General features: G+C 40.6%; 2 protein-coding genes across 4 annotated transcripts in view; both read right to left on the reverse strand.

Moving 5' to 3' along the window:
- LOC123979295 (partitioning defective 3 homolog) overlaps positions 1–6,000 on the reverse strand; it is a 387,436-nt gene that overhangs the window by 240,097 nt on the left and 141,339 nt on the right. The gene's annotated exons all lie outside the window — the stretch shown is intronic.
- The window catches only part of LOC123979218 (WD repeat-containing protein 37-like), a 1,096,407-nt gene that overhangs the window by 104,632 nt on the left and 985,775 nt on the right, over positions 1–6,000 (reverse strand). The gene's annotated exons all lie outside the window — the stretch shown is intronic.

Below are 6,000 nucleotides of genomic sequence, written 5' to 3' on the forward strand. Positions count from 1 at the left end.
GGATCTGTATGTGTAATCAGAGCCAGTGAGCAGACTTTCATAATAATAATAAAAACTGTGTTAACTTGAGATACAATAATTGCCGGCGTTAATTAATTAATGCATTAACGCCATAATAACCCGTTAACTTGCCCAGCCCATAGATAGATAGATAGATAGATAGATAGATAGATAGCACTTAGTTTATCTTGGACTTGTGCCACACACCAACACTGGGTTGTTCATTCAAGTCTCACTCAATTCCACCCTTACCCCTAACCCTTCCCCATAGCTAAACCTGAGCCGCTAATAAGAGCTTCTTATAATTAGACAGCCACAGCTGAGCTCTTCCATTACACAAAAAAACACCTTCCAAAATGCTGCTGCCAAGGTAATGTCAAACACCAGCAGACTTGGCCACAAGCACAAAAACATTACATTCCAGACATTCTAGCCTTGGCATTGAAATCCCGGCAACTGAAGGTCATGGTGGCAGTAGCTATTTAAATAAAAAAGAAAGCAAATAATATAATAATAAGGATCACAGCAGAAACAATAATTCACCAAGACAGACAAAAAGAATGAGAAGGATTTGAGGTCTGAAGAGATACGAACAGCTAAAGAGCGAAACCGAAGTTTGGATTTCTTACATCACACAACAAAAGAACACAGACAAGAGTTTAAAAAGGGGTCTTGTTGCAGAATCAGAGGGAGGATGATAGGCAGTCGCAGAGGTGAACAGTGGCCAAAGAAAACAAGTTATGATCACTGCGTAATAAAAAAGCAGCAAACAATTATTCCCTGCATGCTATAATTGGCCATGTGTGTTTTAGTGCAGTTGAATGTGCCGTGACGGGACCTGAGGAAGCAATGCAGACAGGACTGTAAAACTCAGCCGGACACGTGAGCTCTACCGAGACAGCCCCTGATAGCCATCGTGACCTCGGTCACCGCCATGCAACACGGCATGACAATGGACCTCTCTCCACAAACTTTTACAACACATCAGATCGTAAAATGCAGAGAAACCCAGATACCAAAGAGGTAGCAGTAAATCAACAGGCTTATATCCACTGCCTAATCCCTTTAGTTGACTGCTAAGCGTGGAGAACCCAGAACGTGACTTATTGTAAAGTCATTTGGAGACGTGATGACTTTACAGTCCTAGCTGATGACTGAGCACTCCCGCTGGCTCATATTGTGGAGATTTAGCAGAACCGAGCCTTACTCAGCCATAACTGGACTCATGGGGAATTGAACAGAACATGACTTGCTATAGTGTGTAAAGGAAATTACTCCAGACAATCGGGAGACGCTATAGTGTATGGCTTGCATCCATATGCTCTTTTGGCAATGCTAATCATTGATGTATGTTTCCCTTTGAGAACAATGTTTGTGCCAGGGCATAAATATTTCAGTCAGTGCTGACTAATACATTCAACATCTGTTGTTGATAGCATAAAAATAGACTTCATCTTGGATTGGGGATAAATATGTGACAGTTGGACGCATAAAAAAAGATATTGAAGATTATTTTATTGAAACAATCTAATGGCCCTGTCAAAAACTGAACAGACTGAAAATAAATGACAGCCTCCAAATGTAAGCTCATTACTTTTCAAACATTCGCCAGTGACAGGAAGATGATTGAAATTGATCTAATTCAGATAACTGATCACCTGCAACAGATGGGAGTCAAGAACTATGTGGGATTCTTTAACATTACATTCATTCATGCTTTATTTCCAAAATTTGTACAACAACAACCTGAACAGCATTAATGTTGTCCCGTTCAATCAGATATCAACCAAGCACCATAAAGGATCTTCACAATTATGCAAAGTCTCAATTAAAGCTGACTTTTGGAGTAATCCATTCAAATCACTTTTTGTCATAATATGAAACCCAAACCCTGCTTATCCAATAGTGCAAAGCAAACAAAGCGGGAAGCCAACACAATTCTTTTCGAGCACACAAGCTCCTGGATTTAACAAACATTTTAACATATTTGCTCAGTGTAACATGGGCCAAAAAAGAAGCCATCCTGACAAAATGAAAGGTCTAATAACCATTTCACCTCCAACTATTTTCTCCACCCTCTGCCTGGGAGTGTGCTGTTACATTGTTGAGGCTCTGACAACTAAAGTGTCTTTAAATAGGATTATCAGACACAGCTTCTAGACACACTAATCACGTGGAGGTGTACCGTGTCACGTTCCAAGCACTCAATCGTCTCCCTTTTTTAACCTCCTTGTTTTATTGGGAACATATCTCTTTCTCAGCAAGAAGTCAAGGTCTGTCAGAACCACGTGGGGGCGGCCATTTTGCCAAGTTAATTGGCTTCCCTTCTCTTTCGGAAGCCATAGGGAGGATGTACCTGAGCTACGCTTTTTTCAGGATTTATAATCAGAGGCTTAAAAAGCCTGAGAAAAGGTGAATTTGGAACAAAGGGAAAGTGTTTAACAATATCTGCTCGTCTTTTTAGAAGACAAGAAGGGGTGTTATCAGAAAGAACTAGTTTCACATAAAGAATATCTATGCCACTGCTGCATATCTGCAAGCAGGGCAGCACAGGTTTCATATTTAACTGTTGTTTCTTTGATTTGGGGTGCAGAGGAGAGAAGGAATGAAAATGAGGGAAGAAAGCAGTGAGGAATTTAAAAACAGAAAGACTGCTGGAGTTTGGAAGATTTCAGAGCACATCTCTCTGACATTATAATTGATTCAATACCAGTACATCAGCAGCACTGCGGAGAATGACTTCTGGGTGAGTTTTAGTTTTAATACGTCTTGACAGTGGTGTAATACAGAATGAATGCAATCTTTTGTAAGTTCTGTTCAGTTTTCACACCTTTTTAGATTCACATAAACCTTTATGAGATAAATAGCATTTCATGGTATGTAGTGTTTTTTAGGTATTTCTCGTGATAGTAGTCAAAAGTCAAGTTTGACACACATTTTAAATTACCAATGCATCACTGACCAGATTTACATGTTACCTTTTGTTCCAGGCTGGCAGTTTCAGTGCTTGTGTTTGGTTTGTGGTTGTACTTTTGGAAGCCAGCAGTTGTGGACCAGCGAGTTGGGTTCTTTCTGGACGGTTCCTCTGGACCAACCGGGACTTCGCCCGGAGCAATGTCGGCCAGGGAGGGATCACTGTTGCGACGGACATGGAGAGGCATGTCTGTGGAAGGTACGAAGGGAAAAGGGGGGGGCGGCGGTATGAGAAAAATAGGGGACACAGGGAGGAATAGAGAGTTACAGCAACATCAAACCACTTGCAGCTTTTTCCATGTATTGAGCAGATCACTTTTCACCCGTCCAACAGTGGCACAGTCTGTTAGCTGTAAGACCCCTACAGTACCTCTTTGACTACACTACACAGCAGCTCAGACATGTGAAGTTGCGATTATACATACTGTTTCCTTAAAGTCTATCGACCCCATAAAGAAACATTGTACAACTGAACTATGATAGGCTTGGTTTGGCTTGAGTCCTGCTATAGTGAAATAAATATACTGTAGAAATATTTTTAGCTGGAAAATGACCCAGACAGCTATAAAAAATGTAAATATGAGAAACAATGATGTATGTGAAACATTATCCAACCCCTTACTCAGCCTAATCACCCTCAAAAATAACATCATAATTGCAGCAAAATTGCTCATATATTTGTGACTCTCAAGATAAGGGTCGTTCTTATAAACTGCACTACTGACTGAAGCAGATTCTGGAATATTTCCCAGGGTTGAAACAGGGTCTCACAACCAAAATACCCCAGCCATCACACATCTACAAGAAGCTGCACAGGAAGCACTGGTCGATGTTGCAGCTGCCACATTGACCAATCTATAAACTAAAACTTTTAATATAGTATATAATATATACTATAGTACAAAGTTCTCATATTTAATCAGCACTGCCAAAACAAGTAGAGGGAATGAAGTTGCTCCAACTTCACACTCCAGTTAAAACATTCAATGAGAAATCTAGCTGATGTCTAGTATATCCATGAGCTGTGGTGTGAATCATCTGGGTTTTCCCAAACGGCCATATGGATTTGTTTTTGACGTTCTAGCAGCCTGCATGTTACAGCCATAATTATGCAAATAGTTGGGTAACCACCTGTCAGCCTTCGGCGGATCATTGCAGCGAGCATATGCCGGTGCTAAGCTTCCATCTGATACACCAGAGACATGTTTTAGTGGTGGAAGCAACGCATTTTTAATCACGGCTTACGCTGTGCCGCAACTCGTGCGTATTTAATATTGTGACAAGACTGTGGAGCTTTGAATGCTACTCTAAGTGTTTCTTGTGACCGCCTGCAGGGTAGCCAGGGAATGAAGACAGCATAATCATGAGGCTGATTCACAAAAATAAAGGTGAGATAGACATGTGTTTGTCAGTGCCTTTATTCTCCAGACAGAAAAAATAACACCCTTGCTTTCCAATATTCTGTCAAACACTAATCTTTTCAAGAAGCATCTCACTTAACCTCAGTGTCTCACATGTCCTTCACCTGTAATATGCTCACATCATAAAACATCCCTGCCATCTCTCTTCTTTGTGTTCAGTTTATAACTAAATTTAAAAATGTATTTGCTTGTCTGCAATTAAATTGAGTAAAATGAATAAGCTTCATAAACTAAATTATAGTTAAGTTTTTACTTACTTATTATTCTAAATAACACATTCTATATCATTACTGTTTGTGATAGCCAATACAGTTGCATTTGGTGGTAAAAATGACCCCTTGGAGGTCCAAGGAGGTATCCACCATACATCCATCCACCCACCCAGACCTCCTTCCTGCGTGGTCTCTAAAATAATTTCACTTGACTTCCTCCTTCACTCCCATCACAAATACTACGGCTTGTAAAGGGACATTTGGGAAGACAGTCTCTGGGACAGGGTAAGACACAGAACAGCACTCAGCAATCCACAGTCAGGAATCAGTAACATTACAGCACGGCAGCTTTTTATATCACAGAACCTTACACTAATGTCCTCTGGTCAGTGATGCTGACTTGTTAAATTACTGATATTTTGCATTCATTTAATGGTGATCAAATCACATTTGCCATAGAGTGTAATCTATGTAGGTATCTATTCTTACACATCAACCCTTCTTATTGTTGACAACTTTAGTGTTGGGTTTGACAACGTTTCAGTCTCACTTCCAAAGCTCTCAGTATGGCTGATGCCATGGCAGAAACATTTGCACAGTTATCCTGCTTTCAAAATGATCTGTTGTCACAGCATGTCCCGCAGCACAGCACAGCCCCCTCCTTTCAATAAGAGCAGGAGGGCTCTGGCAGGGAGACTTATGCAAATTACTATATGATGACATCTGGAAACTTCTAGGAACATTCTCAGCAACCAAAAAGTGAAGTTGGCAACAGGGGTTTCAAACTACTTTTTCTATGTGCCTTGAGTTAATAAAATTCTATTTCTCATGAGGGAATCATTGCTGCAAGTCAAGTTCTCATGCAGTAAGTAACAGGTAGCTTGTAAAACCGCACTTTCAAAGTAGCGTTCCCAACACTGTTAAAAGTTTGATCTTCCTCTTTGCAAAACATCTCTGCTGACATAGACCATGCCAACAAAACTCACCAGTAGCTTTTAATACATTCCGTATTCCTCTGTAACAAATGTGTTTCATTTATTTTGGACGTTGTCTGTAGGCGTTCTCAGAGGTCGGGAATTGAGAAAAGAAACCACAGATAGCCGCCAGACAGCCAGTCATTGTGTGTTTACTCTTAAATTAGGTTGAAGATCCAATAATGCCATTTAATAGACTTTGCCCCCTCTTGGTAACGGCTGGTTCACGTCCAGTTCAGGGCTCTAATGACGTTCACCTCAGTCTGTGGGGGTAATTAATGTCAAGTATTATCCTACATGACAGGCTTAGAGATGACACACACACACACACACACACACACACACACACACACACACACACACACACACACACACACACACACACACAAAGAAACAATGATTTCTAGACAAACATGTTTT

The sequence above is a fragment of the Micropterus dolomieu genome, linkage group LG01 (genome assembly GCF_021292245.1).
Source record: "Micropterus dolomieu isolate WLL.071019.BEF.003 ecotype Adirondacks linkage group LG01, ASM2129224v1, whole genome shotgun sequence".
NCBI lineage: Eukaryota > Metazoa > Chordata > Actinopteri > Centrarchiformes > Centrarchidae > Micropterus > Micropterus dolomieu.